The following is a 19,825-nucleotide window of genomic DNA, read 5'->3' as shown; positions in this document are numbered from 1 at the left end:
CACACCTTGGCTCCTGCAGTAACATGCTCACAGGTCACTGCCTTCTGTCCCTGTCTTCTCCAAACAAGTTGTCACGTTGCCACCAGATCTGATCTGTGCAGGGGGCTCCCTTGTTTAAACAAACAAAATCTTACTGGCTTTACTCCACAGAGAGTTTCCCAGTCTTTCACCTTTCCCTAGGAGACCTCTCCCCCTCTCTACCAGGGAAATTCCTCTCATCTACTAAGACTCTTGATGAAGCTCTCATTAATGCCCACAGTCAGTGGGCATCAATGGCCCCCTTCTCTGTAATGACAGATGAAAACTTCCATTACAGGATTTGCCATCATGAATCATACTTACTTTTTTGATCATACCTTTTAAAAAACTTTTTAAATAACAGCAGCAGTAGTAGTAACTGTTCTAATTGAATGTTTATTCTGTGCCAAGCACTAAACATTCTACATATTATCTGATGACAACCCCAAAGTGGTTGCATTGTGCCTACTTTACAGAACAGAAATGGAGACACTGAAATATCAAGTCACTTGCCCAAAGTCACTCAGTTAGGGAGTAGAAGAGCTGAGATTACAACCCAGGTTGACTGGCGGCAAAGCCCCAACTCTCATCACTATAGTGTATCGCCTTGAAAGAAGACACCCCTTTTCAGAGCCTGAATATTACCCATCAGCCCCACATATGCTTAAAACAATAACCATTTTGAAAAACATTTACATACTAACCTCCTCTCCAACAGGGTCAAAAGAAAAAGGTCATGGCCAGAGTAATCGTCCAATATGGAAGGAAATCAACACAGAGCAGACAGTGGTACAAATGGATCTCTGAGATCCTCCACGGGATGGGTCATCAGGTCCCTAAATGCTTTAGTCATCCACAACTTACTCTTAAAGGTTAACAGGAACTCACCATCATCTTGATGACCTACTGAGGTCATCAAGATGGAATTTTACCAGCGCCAGAAACAAAAGAGAAAACTCTTCTGTACAGCACTTCAGTAGCTGAGAAAAAGTGATTCAGGAAGACCACTTAGAAGATAACCGACAGGCATACTAAGACAGTAATCTACATAAAAGGCACATCCTTCAAACATTTTCTGACTTATTTGATCTTTGAGAAATTTCAAACAGAACCCAAGAGCCTATTTCACAAGAGGATGTGGTTGGTATTCAGCTGCTGAACTCCTGCTTGACAGGCTCAGAAAACAGAAGGGTCCTATGCAACAGCAGCAGCAACACGTGATGGGGAATTTGCTGGAAACATCTAAATATGATATGCAAGTATAAATGTATCACTTAGGAACCTATACATCTATGTCATACTGCTATCTTCCTTAAGCTGGAAGGGAAGATTTAAGAAGAAATGATCAGAATAGAAATCTGGAGGGAGCAGTAAGTTACAGGTGCAAAGTCATTTATGTGTAACTAACCTATATCCAAACATCACTTGCTTCATGAAAATTAAGGCTTGCCTATATATCCCAAGGTCAGAATTCTAGCTTCTGCTTAGCTTAGAAAGTTAAAATATGACTTTCATCATACCTCAACACTACATACGGATATATTCCAGGAAAGAAACTGACAGAGGCATCAATATAAGTGTGGGTTAACTTTATTTCAGACTATTTCTATCATATCCGGGATGTGAAACCCAGGAGTTACACAAGATGGGATTGTGTCACTTCCACTGAAAGAGGAAAGGATTTGATGAAGACTCAATGCTGTAATGGAAAAGAATCCCAGCAGTAACCAAAACATCCAGCCAAAGTTAAACTGAAATCGTAGATGGGTGGTTAAGCAATACAAACCCTTTTGGGGCTGTGTCTACCACCCAAAAGTGGTGCAAATTTTAGGCTTTTATGAAAATAAAACTAAGTCACACTCAGCAAATTACATAAGGACAAGCTCAAAAAATACCACTGTCTGAATATTTACCAAAAGTTTCTGTCCAAATGGTCCTAAACCTTGGGTAGTGCTATTCTTCAAAGTCAAATCCCCACAGGAAATGGGTAATAGTGCTTGCCTCCCAAGAAAGAAGCTATGGAGTTGGGAGACAGGGGTGTGGAGAGAGTTATTTTAAACTGTCTGGCCCTATTCCCTTTGAATTGTGTTCAGACTTCAATGAATTTTGTGTTCAAAATACAATGAATTTTGTGTATGTAGAACAACAATACAGAAATAAATACAATAATTAAAGAAAAAAGTCCTAACCCAATGGCAAGATGGGGAATGAAGGAGACATAAGACTACCAGCACAACTGCTTTGGTTTCAAGAAATAACACCTGAGAGATCTCTGATGCAACAATCATGTCTTATTCATCTTTCTTCAGCACTTACCACACTGCCTAGAATATATTAGGAGCTCAGTAAATGTTGACATGAAATAATAGTTCCCTTCCCCTCAAAAAGGGCCACTACATGGAGGCAATAATGAGACAAATTACAGCAGACTTTACAAATTACTAATAGCCTGAATTGTCCAAATAAGAAACAGATTGGCCGGAGAGATAATGAATTTTCCATTAGTGGAAGTGTTCAAGCATATATTAAGATGATTATTTGCCAAGTCATATTGTACAAAGGTTTACTGTATCAGGCAGTCAGACGAGCCCAGGGTTTGGCAGGCTCTTTCTGACAAGGGCCAGACAGTAAATATTTTAGTCATTTCATGCCAAAACAGTTTCTGTCATAGTTTCTTCTTCTTTTTTACAACTCTTGAAAAATGTACAAACAATCCTTAGCTTATGGACTGTGCGCGCGCGTGCGCGCACACACACACACACACACACACACACACACACACACACAAGGTGTGGGTCAGGATCTGACCTGCAGGCTGTAGTTTGCAGACCCTCAAACTAGATGATCTTCCAAACCTGTTATCTGGGTGAAGCAGGTTGCAAGGTTACAGTTGCTGGTCCATGAGAGAAACCTTGTGATGCTGCAAATACATCTTTATGAACTGGAAAACGTAGTCTATACGAACACTCACACATGCATATATCAGCATCAGTAAGCTACCATGAAGTTCAGTTAATATTTACTGAAGCTCATAACATGCAAGGAGATGGCATTAGTGGCAATGCACATGCAAAACAGGCATGTTACCACACCTCTGATGGTTTCCTTCCTACTTTTTCCTTGACCCCTGATACTGCCTCCCAACTTTTCCGGGGCCACCAGGGTGGCCCCGCCACTCTTCACCTCTGACTTGATGCTGAAGAAACATCCAGCTGCTTGGTGCCCCTCTAACACACCTGTTGTCCTGCCTCCACAACCCTGAACAAACAGCTCCCTGTGTCTGATAGGCATCCCTGCTCCTGTGACTGGCACTTTTCAAAATCCAGCTCAGAGGTTATTTGCTCCATAAAGCCTTCCCAGAGCTCCCTTTCACTCTCTTTACCCAGTGCTTTCTCTTCTCCCTTGGCTTTGGTTAACCACTTCTGTCTCTAAACTACCTCTACATTTAGTATTACTGTTCAGCTCTTTGCTGATCTGTCTACCTCCATCAACCTAATTGTAAATTCTACAGATACAGATCCTGGCTCATATCCCTCTCAATACACCATAATCACTTGCAGAACGGCTCCCAAATGTTACTAAGATGAGTTCTAGAAACCTTTTATGGGTACCTTCCCATAAAAGAAGAGAAAGAAATAACCCAGGCTTCTATGACTGGAAAGACAAACTCCAAGCTTATTACAATGGAATATGGAGATTACAGCAAGCAATCATGAAGAACACTTGGAAATATGCCATATGACTTAGAAATAAATCTGTTATCATTTTTTAGGACTAAGATCTTAGTGGATAAGAGATATGCATGTACAAATCAACTGAAATGAAATATCACCCAACCAAGTATAAAGTTAGTATAGATCTTTCTTCCTGAAAGTATTCCCATAGGTACAGAAGTCAAAGGCCTACATCCACAGTCTCAAAGTATCTCTCCACCAAAAAAAAAAAAACAAAACAAACAAACAAAAAAACAGCAACTATTAATTTCAAAGGAGAGAAAAAGTAACTCTACAGTGACAAAATCTGGCAGACACCATCTTAATGCAGGGATTGAAGTCAACACCAGCAGCAATGGGACACAGATACATATGCTATCTGATAGAATGCAGTGAAAAGCACAAACATCCATACCACTCCGCTGAAAGCAAATGACGTGGGTCTCATTGAGAAGAAACGTTAGGTAAACCCAAACTGGAAAACATTCTACAAAATGACTGAGACTGGCTTACAATCTTCAAAAGTGTCAAGATCTTGGGGCACCTGGGTGGCTCAGTCGGTTAAGCGTCCGACTTCGGCTCAGATCATGATCTCTTGGTTCATGAGTTTGAGCCCATGACGGGCTCTGTGCTGACAGCTCAGAACCTGGAGCCTGCTTCAGATTCTGTGTCTCCCTCTCTCTCTGTCTCTCTCTGTCTCTCTCTCTCTCTGCCCCTTCCCTGCTCACATTCTCTCTCTCTCTCTCTCAAAAATAAATAAACATTAAAAAAAAAAGTGTCAAGGTCAAGAGAAGACTAGGGAATTGTTCCAGAGTAAAAGAGAAAGACACGATGACCGGGGGCAACATGTGATGCTGGCTTGACACTCTGTTTTCATAAAGGGTGCTACTGGGACAAAATCTGCCTGGAATCTCTGGAGAAGGGTATATGAGAGGTCTGTCTTATTCTTGTAAGGTTTCTGCAAATTTGAAACTGTTCCAAAATAAAATATGAAGACAATTTTAGCGCCTGCACACACCCAGCCTATGCTATACTGAACAGGCAAAACCAATTACATGAAAGAAGTTAGAATAGTAATTACAGGGTGGGATGGGGCTACTGACTGGAAAGGGGCAGTAAAAAGCCTCCTGGGGAGCTGGAAACATTCCATTTTCCTTGAGCTGGGAGGTGGTTTCAGAGCACATACATATGCAAAAATCCATGAGCTATATATTTACGATTAATGTACTTTACCATATGCATACTTTACCTGAACAAAAAAAGTAAAACCGAAAGCCCTATATTCAAGCTATAATGATCCTACACAGAATCTTCCTGTATTCACTTAATAGTTAACAGATGACCTATTTAAAATCTAGCTTTGGTGAAAAGAAACTCATTGCTCTAAATAAGTATAAAAGAAGTATCATTTCCATAAATTTTTCTGGCATTTGTTATTAAAGATGCTGAAGACGGAAGTATTTTGGCTTTACTGCTTATGTAATTAATTGGACCGGGAATGCTCCCTGGTGAGTCTGTCCAACTGGTCTCCCTCCAAGGGAGGGTAGGCAATAGGATTGGATGCAGTAGATATTAAGCCAGGGTAGGATTTCTGGAAATGAAGAAGTCAACTGGTAGAAAATGAACAAAAATCACAGTGATGAAACAAACAAACCTGTCTTCAGGGAAACTAAACCCTTGGAGGGACAGCAGAGAAACAGACTAGCCTAACTGTTCTAATAAAAATGCCTTGCTCTGACTTTTCCCTGTATGTTGTTGGGGTTTTGTTTGTTTGTTTGTTTGTTTGTTTGTTTGGGGAGGGCAGGGGAACTTCCAGTCATTCAGAGAAAGGATGCTAATGCAACAGTGGGGAGCCCGGTCTTCAGAGAGACCCAAGCATGAGTTCCCAATTCCACCTCTCACTGGCTGAGGAGCCTTGGGCGGGTAACTTCATCCCCTGTGCCTTGATTTCCTCATCTGTAAAATAAGGATAATTCCAGCCAACCCGTGAGGTTGTTGGGAGAGCTAAATGAGAAAGGGTGTGATGTGCCTGTTCAGGGGCCTGGCGCAGTCAGCCTAAGTGGTAGTGCCCTCAGATTGTCAACACATGCCCCGTACCTCACATTAGCCAACGCTGCCTGCCTAATGCAGCTGCCCTTCTCCATGCTCACTGTGAAAACTTTCTCCATCTCAAACGGGCCTTGTGTAAGCCTCACCTCCCTCAAAGGAGCACTGCAGTCACAGCAGAGGTTTAATTAAAATGAAACGGATGGTCTCCTGCTATAGGTCATCAAGGGCAAGTCCAGAGGAACAAGTGCTAAGGGTTAGGAGCACTTTGTGTTCAATTTCTCGCAGGACACGTGGGGCCATTCACTTAGCAGAAGCGCCAGAACAACCGCAATTTGGCCCTGAAGTGCCGTCTCTGGGCCAAAATGGAGCACATAGAGCAGACTTCTGTTCTCATTTTCCCAGCTGCGGGGCTGTGAGCTCTGGCAGTCATTAAAATAAGCACCAAACCACATGGCCAAGTCCTGCTGACAAACAGAGTAAGCTGATGGGTTAAAAAAAAAAAAAAAAAAAAAAAGGGGGAGATGGCCAGGAGTGGGGAGGGGGCCTCTTTGGCATACGAAGCCAATGCACATTTTGCCGGCTAATGACGTCCTGCAACTTCACGAGTTTTGGAAATAATGTGCAACGCTGCCAAAGAGGGAGGTTTACAGGCCCTCCCTTCCAAAAGGAGGGGGGCAAAGTTCCAAACTTCGAAGACAGATTAGGCTTTACTGGAAGATGAAAACTCAGGACTCCGACGGGGGAACCAGCTGGGTTCGGAAGCCTCAATTCCTTTTAAAAATCGCATTACAGTCAAGATGCCCCTGGGCCAAACTGAGGTCTCCACAAGACACCGAGTCATCGAAAGTGGCTTTTTTGTGTGTGTGACTGTACTGATAGGTGGCCGCAGCTGATCACATAAGCAGGCAGGATAACTGCTATTATGGACGGGTTGTCTCCCTCACCTCCGTGCATGCCACCTTCGTCAATGAGAGAACTGGCAGTCACCTCCACTGTCTTCAAACTGTAACCTTCATTCTCACTGGTTACTCCTGGGAGTTTTTCCTTTGTTTTCCTTCTGCTATAATAACCTTAACCTTCACATACAACGTGCTCTTGTTCAGCCTGTTTTTGAGAATGGACGCACTGGATACCAGTGTTGTGGGGCGTGGCAAGCCCACGAGGGAGGGATAGTAAAAGCTGAGAGAGCCTGTGAGAGAGGAGAAAGACAACACAAGGAAGATGGAAACAGCATGCCTGCTTCAGAGTCCTTTTTGTTAACTGCACCAGTCAACAGTGTCATGTTGCTTCATTCTATATACGAGGGACAGCCACCTGGATTCACCGGCATCGCTAGAGAGCCCTCATGTCAACCAACAGGTAAAATCTGGCATGGTTTCCTAAAAGCTGGCTGAGTTATGGAGGCTAGCTTCTGAGTAACAGAGGCTCTGTGGTTTCATTTCTGGTGATATCTAAGAAGTCCTGGAAAAGGAAGAGGTGCTGAAAAATTGGGTCAACCCAACACATGTTACCAGATTTCCAAAATATTTGATTTCCAAAGATAAGAATAAGGATGGATTCTACAGCCTAGTGGACAGAAGTTTTGCTCAGGAAAGGTGGCATGTGGGCCATTCCAGACCACATGTCACTTCTGTGCAATTAGAAAACTATACTCCCTCCTGGAGACATTTTACTTCCTTTCCTTAGAAAATTGTTGTAATACATTGATTAGGTTGACCCAAGACATTTTACCTTTGTCTGCCAGAAAATCGTCACTACAAAAGTAAATTCATGATGCCTATGATCCAAACAAAACCCCTTCAGATGTGGCCTCTTGGGCAGCGCACAACCTGCACAACTGTATATGGCAGTCTTGAGTATTAATCCTAAGAGGCCACTATGGTTTAAGAAGGAGTCGTGAGAGTAACTGCTTTTCTTCCTTGATCAAAGAAGAACCAGATATAGGATATAGGATACCTGGACCTAGGAAGGCCTCTGAAAAGACCACTCCAAATATCCTGGTAGACAAGATGAAGCTGTCGTAATTGGATTCCAACATAATCAGAGAGACTACGAACCGGTAAAATAATCTTATCTGAAGAATGCTGGTTACGATATGAACTGGTGTTAATAAGAAAGGAACTAATAGGGGCATCTGGGTGGCTCAGTTGGTTAAACATCCAACTCTTGATCTCTGCTCAGGAAATGATCTCATGGTTTGTAAGATCGAGCCCTGCATTGGGCTCTGTGCCGACAGCATGGAGCCTGCTTGGGATTCCCTCCCAAAAATAAATCTTAATAATAAGTAGTATAATAAATACAATTATATGTATAAACAAAAATATACATATATATAAAAGAAAGGGGCTAACTGTGATAAGTCATTGGTTCAGTCTTTGATCCTAATCTATTTATTTTTATTTATCTACATGAATGAATATTCATCAATATTTACTAAGTGTTTGACGTGTGCTGAACATCGTGTTAGGGGCTTAGAGCAGGGAAAAAGACACATAAACCACATAAACAAATATATTCAAAAAGGTATACTTACTACATTTACCAGTGACTTTGATGATTGATACAGGTTTGCTTATCAATTCTATACATGACATGAAGCAGGAAGGAATAGGCAATATGATGGATAACAAAACTTCACAATACAAAAGATTCTGACCACCTGGAATAACAGGCCTATTTTAACAAGACTAAAAATTTCAGAGATAAATACAGGGTCTTAAATCTCAGTCCAAAAAAACAGCTGGACAACAGTGCAGGCACTGGAGGCAGTATGATAATGGAAGGACACAGCTTCATGAGCCAGAGAGACTGGAGTTAAAATCCCACCTCTGAGGGGTGTCTGGGTGGCTCAGTTCGTGAAGCATCCAACTCAGGTCATGATCTCACAGTTTGTGGGGTCAAGCCCCGTGTAAGGTTCTGTGCTGACATCTTGGAGCCTGGAGCCTGCTTCAGATTCTGTGTCTCCCTCTCTCTCTCTCAAAAAATGAATAAACATTAAAAAAATAAAAATAAATAAAAATTAAAAAAAACCCACATCTGCTACATCTAGCCACACAACCTCAGGCAAGTCATTTAACTTTTCTGAGGCTTCTTCCCCACCTGTAAGATGGGACACTACCTGCTGTACAGAATTATTGTGAGGATTCGATTAGAAAATGCATGTACCTGAGGGGCACCTGGGTGGCTCAGTCAGTTAAGCATCTGACTTTGGCTCAGGTCATGATGTTGTGGTCCATGAATTTGAGCCCCACATCGGGCTCTGGCTGACAGCTCAGCGTATTGTGCCTCCCTCTATCTCTGCCCCTCCCTCACTTGTGCACGAGCTCTCTCTCTCTCTCTCTCAGAATAATAAACACTTAAAAATTTAAAAAAAAGAAAACGCATGTATCTGATACAGAAGTCATTCAAAAATAGGACTGACGTTATCAACAAAACATATGTGAAAGACATGGGGATTTCCATTTAGTTATCCCTTCAACAAACATTATGTTATGTACAGTTCCCGTGCTGTATTTCAGCACTCAATGGCAAAAGAGACTAAGGTCTCTGCCTTTCAGGACCTAAGTTTTGAGGGTTATACATACCAGGAATGACAGTATAGCAATCTGTGGATAAAACAAGTACCATATGGTATAGTATAAGTGTTTGTACAGGGTGTTATGGGAGGACGGAGGGGTATCTAAATTGGACTGAAGAAGCAGGGATTTGTATTTTAGCAAAGATATGTATTTTAGGAATGATACTCCAGTACCAGTGAGCACCAGACAGGGCAAGCAGCTCAGTGGTTGTGCAGGAATACAGGCAAGAAGCAAGAAGAGCCTAAAGTAATGGGAGAAGGTAATGGGAGAAGCAATGGAGGAGAAAATGTGTCAGGAGACATCAAGGAAGGAGAATCTGTAGAACTCTGATGACTGCCTGGGATGGGAGAAGAGGGAAAAGGCCAAGACAACTGCAGTGCTCTGATGTGAATGACTAAATGGAAGAAGGGGAATGAGTCAGAGGAAAGGATGTAGAAAGAAGGGCAGCTTTGGAGGGAAGCCGATGAGATTAATTTTGGGCTCACCGAGTCTGAGGCCTGGCCTGCAGGAGAGATCTCAGCTCAACATACAAAACAGGGGTCCTTGGCACATAAGTGGGAGTTGAAGTGGTGGGTGAGAAGAGCACAGAGTATAAGGCAGAACCTTGGAGAAAACTAGCATTTAATGAACAAAAGGAGGGGGGGTGACCCACAATGGAAGCTGAGGGGGAAATGGCCAGATAACACAAAGGAATATCAGCAATATGAAATGTGCTCAGAATTCAAAAGGTAAGGGAAAACTTTCAGGGGTTCGGGCAATGTGAAGGTCTGAAGACGAGGAAGGGCAATTTTGGAGGACAGGTGGGACAGAAGAAGGATTTTAGCAAATGATGACTTCAGGAAGTCAACAAACGTGGATGGGAAGAGATGATGTGATGTGATGTGATGTGATGTGATGTGATGTGATGTGATGTGATGTGAAGGTGTTTCGTCTTTTCCAGATATTTAAATGAGAAGAGATGGTTAAACAGGAAAGAAACAGAACAATGGAACCTCAGCACAAGTAAAAGAATCAGCCTTAAACACATTTCTTTCACAGAGGTGAAGTGATACAGTCAGCTGGAGACAAGTCAGTAAGCGACAGAAGCTGAGGAGCCTTCATTGATGGCTGCAACTTAGTGAAGTCAAAGTCCAGGTTAGGAGGCTGGGAGAGGAATGGAAATCTGAAAGGCAAGGAGAAGATGGGCAAGAGAGCTGTCCAAACACAAGGGGGAGTGTCAAGCAGTGCTGGGAGCCCACAGCGTGACAGTGTCAAGGGCAGGTGTGTCTACAACAAAGACAGGGGGCCTCAGGTCTCCACAAAAAAAGTACAGTCCTGTTCCCTCTGGTCAGACTCGTAGAGAAAAGAGGCCTTCCTTTCTATACTACACACTCAAGGAGAGACTGTCAAACAGGAACAAGTTCAAAGGAAAGTAATCACAACAAAGAAGGTGAGAAAAGCCCAAAGGTGATCACGGTTGGGGAGGGGGGGGGGGTTGCAGAGGCTGGAATGAGACCCAGTCTGCCAAGACCACAGAGATGCATACTCCCTACTGGGTAACAAAGCAGCATCTAATTATTCTTCCTTGAATACACAACCAGGCCTTACTTATACTGGAGATAGGTAGAAGGATCAGGAAACAGAAAAAGGAGGAGGAAGGCAGTCCTGAACTTCATTTCCCAAGGGTAAAAGTGGATAAAAGAAGCCATTTGGATTTCCAAATAAAACCTCCGAGGAAGGGAGGGATAACCAATCAAGGGCCACTAATCAAAAGAATTTTGTTATTACTTATGTCCACACACAGGATCCATCCCTCAGCACCCCGTATCCCAATTCACCTTCCTCCTCTCCCCATGTGGTGTTATCCAGCTACCAGTCCAGCACCTCCTTTACCCCTTAAGCCCACCCATTTTTCTCCCTTGGCTTAGCCACTGCCTTGGTTCAGGCCTTCCTCCTCCGCTACCTGGACCACAGAACAGTGCCCTGACTGGTCTTCCTGCTGGGTCTGCCCTGTCCAGTGTAGTCACCATGGGAGAGCCTGAGTAATTTAAAACAGATGAGAGCAGGGGTGCCTGGGTGTCTCAGTCGGTTGAGTCCGACTTCAGCTCAGGTCATGATCTCACAGTTCATGGGTTCGAGCCCTGCGTCGAGCTCTGTGCTGACAGCTCAGAGCCTGGAGTCCGCTTCAGATTCTGTGTCTCCCCCCTCTCTCGGCCCCTCCCCTGCTGGCTCTCTGTCTCTCAAAAATAAATAAATATTTAAAAAATTTAAAATAGATGAGAGCACATCACACCCCTTCTTCAACTTTCACTGCAACTCTCTGACACCACACTTTCAAATAAAGTGCAAACTTCTTTGCACGGTAATATTAACTGCTACTATTGATCATTTACCATCTAGCAAGTGGGTAACATATACCATTCAATCCTCACAGCAACCCTGGGAGGATGGCTTACAGATAAGGAAACTGAAGTTTAGAAAGGGAGTGACCAGCCCCAGGTAGCAAAACTAGTTCAATGGCACAGCCAGCATGTAACTTACAGTCCAAATTCTGTGCTCCTAATTATATATCATATATTAGATTATACAACCTTATATTGCCTGCAAGGTCCTTTGTGATCTGCCTCCTGCTTACCTTTCCACAGTCACTTCTTAGCCAAGGTGAACGATGCAAGTTACCTACAGCCCTCCCCACTCCCAATGTCTGCAATGTCATCCCACCTCCCATGCCTCTTCACCTGACTAATCTTGCTCATCCTTCAGGCCTTGAGTAAAGCGATGCCTCCTCACAGAAAACTTCTCTGATGCCTCGGCCTGACTTGTGATCACCCTAAGTCCTCCTCTGGCAAATCTCTACCATAGCTGCATTCCACAGTGCTGTTGTCTATGTCCTTGACTTAAAAAATAATTAATTCCTCGAGGACAGGGATGGGCATCTTGAACAAGAGCCCGGTACACAACTCCTTTAAGAATTTCACAATCTTGTCACATGAGGGGCAGGGAGGAGTTGGCCAAGAAAAATGGGAGGGGGAAGGGGAGATCTTTTAGGAAGCAGGAGCAGCAGGAGCCAAAGGCTACAAGTGAGATACAACCTGTAAACAGTTTAACAAGACTACGGCACAGAACTGGGGGATGGAAGTATAATTAGGCAAGATGAGCTTTCGCAAGGCTGGCTTTTTCTTCATTCAAGTGTTAGTTCCAAAGTCACCTCCTCAGAGAAGTCATCCCGGCCAGCTAGCTTTTAAAACAGCTCCCTCTGCTTACCCGCAGGTACTCTCCATTCCATTACCATTTCTTTTTCTTTTTTTGATAGTATCTGAACAGGATACTAACAGGATCTGAAACACCTACCGCCCACTAAAAGCTCGGTATTATTGGCAATCACCACAACTGCCACCACCAGGATCAAAAAATAGGCTCCCTGAAATCGGTCTAATTTTACCCCCCCATCACCAGTACTTATGGTAATGCTTGGCACATCACAAGATTTTTGGTTGTTACGGAGTTTACTACAGGTAAATATATTAAATGTGCTCAGCCTGGAGAAGAAATGGCGTGAAGAGGAAAACAAACCAGCAGCCTTCAAGGATGTGTGGGCAATAAATTGGAAGGGAGATCCGAGGAGTCTGAAGGAGGGACAATGAGCCGAGATTATGGTATAGACTTAAGTCAGAGTTAGGGGAAATCCAAACAAGAATAACCAGAAATAGTTTTCTGCCACCAAAGAAATTTAACCAGTGGGCAGGGGTGTCACAGAAGAAATGCAAGTATGCAATGGGAAAGGCAGACTGGGACCCAGAGGTCTGAAGGTCTGGAACTGGCAATCACAGATACACCTGGTTTCATTCACAGAATTTAAAAAAAAATTTTTTTAATTAGCTTTGAAGAAAACTGTAGTCAGTGTTTAAAAATCAAGAGATTACACACGTGCAACACAAAAGTTTTGTTTTCACTTCTCCAATTTCATAAATGTTAGTACTGTGCTTGCTTATAAAACTCAACTCAGTAAAAATATGTTTGACTTTTTCTGACATGGAAATTCCTTACACCTACATTTATACTTTACCTGATGGAATAAGCACTAAAGTTTGTAATCCCTGGACCAAACTGAAGAGTCGAAAACCTTAGCTTAGAAAGCCCTGAGAAATAAGTGACTTCATTTAACACCCTGGCTTCACAAATGACGTTATTATCACTCCCATTTTACAGATGAGGGAAGAGAGGCTCACAAAGAGGTGACATGCCAGAGTCACACAGCAAATCGCGGGAAAAGCCAGGATGAGAACTGGCGTCCTATCTCTGGTGTCCCAACATCGAAGGTTGAGAACCATCCCTGCCAGACGCCAGGAGGGACTGACTTAGAACATCAGGAGGTTTCTAGTCAGAAGACCCCGGGCTGAAACCAGTCCGACGGGACGCGGCAGGAGGAGGGCGAGAGCTGGAGTCAGTGACTCCCTGGAGGAGGGAGGAACCTGAATTCTGCCACGACCCTCGTCCTCACAGCCGAGCTCGCCCCTTCCCGCCAGACCTCCAAAACCCAGCCCGCAGTACCCCACTACTCCCTCCGCAGCGCGGCTCACTTACCGCCACTCAACTTCCGGCAACCACAGCGTCGGCCTCAGCGCGCGCCCCGATGACGCAATTGTCCCCGCCCCGTCCGCCTGCGGTCAGTGGTGCGCATGCGCACACGGAGGCGCGAGCCAACCTGGTAAATGAGCCCCTAGCACCGGCCTGAGTGGGAGGATCTTGAGTTGCCGGGAAGGCGGAGCATCAGCAGGTGGGCGAGGCCCTCTGATAAGGGCGGAGCTTCGGGTGATAAGCCACTTTATTGGTTATGGGAATGCGTCTATGCCTGTCATGCTTTGAAAAAAACTCCTCCGCTTTCTCTCGATTTCAGAGGATAACAGGAATTACGGTCATTTCCATTTTCCAACAGAGGCGGCATTAAACGTATCCCAGGTGTCAGTGAGGAAGCAAGTGTGAAGACAGATGAGAATTTTAATAGGTAAAAGCCCGTGAAGGTCGCCAGTGATTAACCTGCTCTTTCTAAACTAGGCATTATTCTCATAGCTCCCCGCTGTCAGTGGGATAAAGGCAGTCATGCCAAATTATTTATTGAGCATATACTGTGTGCCAAGCATTGGTCAGGTACTGAAGACACAATAATGAGTACAAACTTAATGTGACATATAAGGGCATTCGTTTATAAGGAATGAAAGTGACTCTGATGTGGCTCAAAAGACTCAATAGCAACAGTAATGACTACTATTAACTACTATGTTTCCAGGCTGTCATATCTTCTAATCGCCACAAAGGCCCTGAAACGTATCATATTCTCCCCCATCTTACACATGAACAGAGACTAGGAAAAGTTAAGCGTCTTGCTGAAGGTTAAAGAGCTTTGGGGATAGGATTCTAATGCAAGTGTGTTTGACTCTGCCAAATAAGAAAACAAATCCAGATTTAGTAAGGAGATACTTTATTCGAAAGGATTATTGCAAGGGGGAGGGGGAAAGGGAGGGAAGGGACTATTGCGATAGGGAGCCACTCTGACCTAAAGATCTGCAAGTGTCTTAAGGGCTAGGCAAAAAGGATTTTTCCTTCAAAAGGAAGAATGAAGAAGGCTAGAAAGAACTGGGTGTGGGAAAGTGGGAGGAAAGGGTGGCTTGATTGGATAGTAGTAGATCAGAGAATATTTTACCTTGACGGCAGCCTATTCTCTGGAGGGGTCGTATGCTGGCTCAGGCTGAGGGTAAGTCAAAAATAAGGAACCTGAAGGGTATGGGAGAAGCTTAACTAAAGTTGGTTAATAAAGCATTTTGTTTTGATTGATCAGTGGATACAAGTAGCTCAGCTAAACATTTTAAGGCAACGATTAGTTCAGAAGGATTGTCTTGCCTTGTCGCAGGTAAACAAGTATCCATGAGTCTTACCTAAGTCATAAGGGAATGGATATTTCTTTGCCATAAATTCTTTCTGGAGCACAAAAAAAAGTGGAAGGAGGGTGTTGAAAAGCCATAGCTTCAGGAGTGCAAGCCTCAGGTCAAATTCAACATTGCAAATTCTTTCCCTATAGCAGTCTCCGCTCCTGCCACTGCCTCCTCAGACTGCATGCTTGGGTCACATCAAATTAATTCTGGTGTTTTAAGCACTCTCTGCTCTTTTATATCTCCATCCCTGCAATAGCCTCATACTTCCTCTGTTTGTGTAACCCTTTCTGTCTTCAAAACCCAGTTGATGCACCAAAAAGAATACTTAGGAATAAATTTAACCAAGGAGGTGAAATACATATATTCTGAAAACTATAAGACATTGATGAAAGAAATTGAAGATGACACAAATGGAAAGATGTTCCATGGTCATGGATTGGAAGAATATTGTTAAAATGTCCATACTTCCCAGAGCAATCTACAGATTCATTGCAATTCTTATCAAAATACCAATAGAGGGGCGCCTGGGTGGCGCAGTCGGTTAAGCGTCCAACTTCAGCCAGGTCACGATCTCGCGTGAGTTCGAGCCCCGCGTCGGGCTCTGGGCTGATGGCTCGGAGCCTGGAGCCTGTTTCCGATTCTGTGTCTCCCTCCCTCTCTCTGCCCCTCCCCCGTTCATGCTCTGTCTCTCTCTGTCCCAAAAATAAATAAATGTTGAAAAAAAAATACCAATAGAATTTTTCATAGAACTAGAACAAATACTCCTAAAATTTGTATGGAACCAAAAAAGACCCCAAAAAGCCAAAGCGATCTTGAGAAAGAAGAGTAAAGCTGGAGGTATAATCTCAGATTTCAAGATATACTACAAAGATGTAGTAATAACAGTATGAGACTGGCAGAAAAATAGATACATCGATCAGTGGAACAGGTCAGAGAGCCCAGAAATAAACCCACATTTATATGGTCAATTAATTTACTACAAAGAAGGCAAGAATATACAATGAAGATAAGACAGTCTCTTCAATAAATGGTGCTGGGGAAACGGGACAGCCACATGAAAAAGAATGAACCTGGAGCACTTTCGTACACCACACACAATAAACCCAAAATGGATTAAAAACCTAAGTGACCTGAAACCATAAAACCCCTACAAGAAAGCATAGGCAGTAATCCCTTGGACATTGGCCTTAGCAACGTATTTATGGATATGTCTCCTCAGGCAAGGGAAACAAAAGCAAAAATAAATTATTGGGACTACAGCAAAATAAAAAGCTTTTGCACATCATAAATCACCAACAAAACAAAAAAAAAACCCTAGTGAATGGGAGAAGGTAGTTGCAAATGGTATATCTGATAAGGAATTAATATCCAAAACACATAAAGAATTTATACAACTCAACACACACACACACACACACACACACACACACACACTAATAATCCCATTAAAAATGGGCAGAGGACTTGAGTAGACATTTCTCCAAAGACTTAAAGAAGGCTAACAGATGCATGAAAAGAGGCTCAATGTCCACTAATTATCAGGGAAATGCAAATAAAAACTACAGTAATATCTTACAGTAATATCCCCTCACAGCTGTCAGAATGGCTAGTATGAAAAAAGACAAGAAAGAACAAGTGTTGGCAAAGGCATGGAGGAAAGGGAACTTTTGTGCACTGTTGGGAATATAAATTGGTGAAACCACTGTGGAAAACAGAGTGGAGGTCCCTCAAAAAATTAAAAATAGAAATACCATATGATCCAGTAATTCCACAATTGGGTATTTACCCAAAGAAAACAAAAACACTAACTTTAAAAGATATACGCACCCCTCTGTTTGCTGCAGCATTATTTACAATAGCCAAGATACAGAAGCAGCCCAAGTGTCAATCAATAGATGAAAAGATAAAGAAGTTATTACACACACACACACACACACACACACACACACACACACACACTTTGGAATATTACTCAGCCATAAACAAGGAATGAAATCTTGCTATTTGCAACAATAAGGAAGGGCCTATGAAAGACCTATGAAGCTAAGTAAGTCATATAGAGAAAGTCAAATACTATATTATTTCACTTATATGTGGAATCTAAAAAACAAACCAAATGAACAAACAAAACAGACACATAGATCCATGGAACAGAATAGAGAACCCAGAAATGGACCCACAAATGTGTGGCCAACTAATCATTGACAAAGCAGGAAAGAGTATCCAATGGAAAAAAGCCTTTTTAGCAAATGGTGCCGGGAAAAACTGGACGGTGACCTGCAGAAGAATGAAACTGGACCACTTTCTTATACCATACAGAAAAATAAATGCAAAGGGACTGACAGACCTAAATGTTGGACGGGAAACCATCAAAACGCTACAGGAGAAAACAGCAGCAAACTTTTGACTTTGGTGACAGTAACTTCTTACTAGACATCTCCGGAGGCAGGAGAAATAAAAAAATGAACTACTGGGACCTCATCAAGACAAAAAGATTCTGCGCAGTGAAGGAAACAATCAACAACACTAAAAGACGACTGACAGAATGGGAGAAGATATTTGCAAACAACATATCTGATAAAGGGTTAGTACCCAAAATGTATAAAGAACTTATCAAATTCAACACCCAAAAAACAAATAAACCAGTTAAGAAATGGGCAGAATACAGGAATAGACTCTTTTCCAAAGAAGACATCCAGTTGGCTAATAGACACATGAAAAGATGTTCAATATCACTCATCATCAGAGAAATACAAATCAGGGCCACAGTGAGATACCACCTCACACCTGTCAGAATGGCTAAAATAAACAACTCAGGAAATAACAGATGTTGGTGAGGACGTGGAGAAAAGGGAACCCTTTTGCACTGCTGGTGGAATCCAAACTGGTGTAGCCACTCTGTAAAACAATATGGAGATCCCTCAAAAAATTAAAAATAGAACTACCCCATGACCCAGCAATTGCACTACTAGGTATTTATCCAAAGGATACAAAAATGCTGATTCAAAGGGACACATGCACCCCAATGTTTATAGCAGTGCTATCAACAATAGCCAAATTATGGAAAGAGCCCAAATGTCCATTAACTGATGAATGGATAAAGATACATATACATAGAGGAGCACCTGGGTGGCTCAGTTGGTTAAGCCTCCGGCTTTGGCTCAGGTCATGATCTCACGGTTTCAGAGTTCAAGCCCCATGTCGGGCTCTGTGCTGACAGCTCAGAGCCTGGAGCCTGTCTTGGATTCTGTGTCTCCCTCTCTCTCTGCCCCACCCCCACTCACACTCAGTCTCTCTCTCTCTCTCTCTCTCTCTCTCTAATAAATAAAAACATTTAAAAAAAAGAATGAAATCTTGCCATTTACAACAATGTGGTTGGAACTAAGGGATATTATGCTAAGCAAAATAAGTCAGGCAGAGAAAGACAAATATCATATGTTTTCGCTCATATGTGGAATTTAAGAGATATAGATGAACTTAGGGGAAGGGAAGGAAAAGTAAAATAAGATAAAAATAGAGAGGCAAACCATAAGAGACTCTTAAATACAGAGAACAAACTGAGGATTGCTGGAGGGGCGGTGGGGGGGGGGGCGATGGGCTAAATGGGTGATGGGCATTAAGGAGGCACTTGTTGGGATGAGCACTGGGTGTCATATGTAAGAGATGAATCACTGGGTTCTACAGCCAAAACCAATACTACACTGTATGTTAACTAACTTGAATTTAAATAAATAAATTTAAAAAAAGAAATAGACTTGTAAATACAGAGACAAACTGGTGGTTGCCAGAAGGGAGGGGGGTGGGGTGGTGGGCAAAATAGGTGAAAGGGATTAAGAGGTACAAAATTCCTGTTGTAAAATAAATAAATCGTGGAGATGAAAAGTACAGCATAGAGAATACGGTCAGTAATATTATAATCACGTTGTATGGTGACTACACTTACTGTGGTGAGCAGTGGGTAATGTATAAAATTGTCAAATCACTACAGGTACACTGCAAACTAAAATAACACTGTCAACTATACTTTAATAACATTAATAATAATAATAAACCTGATTGAAAGGTGGGTGAATCTTAGACAAAATGGAAAAAAAGAATACATACCATACAATTCCATTTATGCAAAGTTACAGAATCAGCCAAACTAATCTATAGTGTTCAGAAGTCAGATCACTGGTTGCCTGGAGCATAGAGGGAGCATGAGGAACTTGCTGGGATGATGGAAATGTTCTATATCTTGACTGAAATGGGGATGATATGGGTGTGTACATCTGTCAAGATTCATTGACCTCTACATTATAAATGGGTAAATTTTACTGTATATTTTGAATGTAACAAACTTGATTTAAAAAAAAAAACAGTAGGATGACACCCATCCACCTCTAGGCTTCACTCTATATGAGCCTGGGTTGAGTTAGTTCTTTAAAAGCTTGTTTCCTCTGCTAGACTTCAAGATTCTTATAGTTAACACCTTTTGGAGTTTCAACCCAGCTCACAATGATTCCACTTCTCTAGGAACTGTTGGTCCTTCAGCCATGTTTGTACCACATGTCCCACC

The 19,825-nt window shown here is 42.6% G+C and overlaps 1 protein-coding gene across 9 annotated transcripts in view; it reads right to left on the bottom strand.

The window, feature by feature from the left end:
- ATG7 (autophagy related 7) overlaps window positions 1-14,056 on the bottom strand; it is a 252,739-nt gene extending 238,683 nt beyond the window's left edge. For 6 of the 9 annotated variants that reach the window (XM_011280206.4, XM_045051957.1, XM_045051956.1 and 3 more), the window contains exon 1: window positions 13,922-14,056. The gene's annotated coding sequence lies outside the window, so the exon portion shown is untranslated. Of the gene's footprint in view, window positions 1-722; window positions 963-13,403; window positions 13,641-13,921 lie in introns of those variants that run through there. The other 3 variants (XM_011280207.3, XM_019824993.3, XM_045051955.1) reach the window with 3 other exon arrangements.
- Window positions 14,057-19,825: the final 5,769 nt, after the last annotated feature.

The sequence above is a fragment of the Felis catus genome, chromosome A2, assembly GCF_018350175.1.
Source record: "Felis catus isolate Fca126 chromosome A2, F.catus_Fca126_mat1.0, whole genome shotgun sequence".
In the NCBI taxonomy this organism is placed as follows: domain Eukaryota; kingdom Metazoa; phylum Chordata; class Mammalia; order Carnivora; family Felidae; genus Felis; species Felis catus.
Note: the sequence above shows the minus strand (reverse complement) of the source record. Positions and strands in the feature narration are given on the sequence as shown.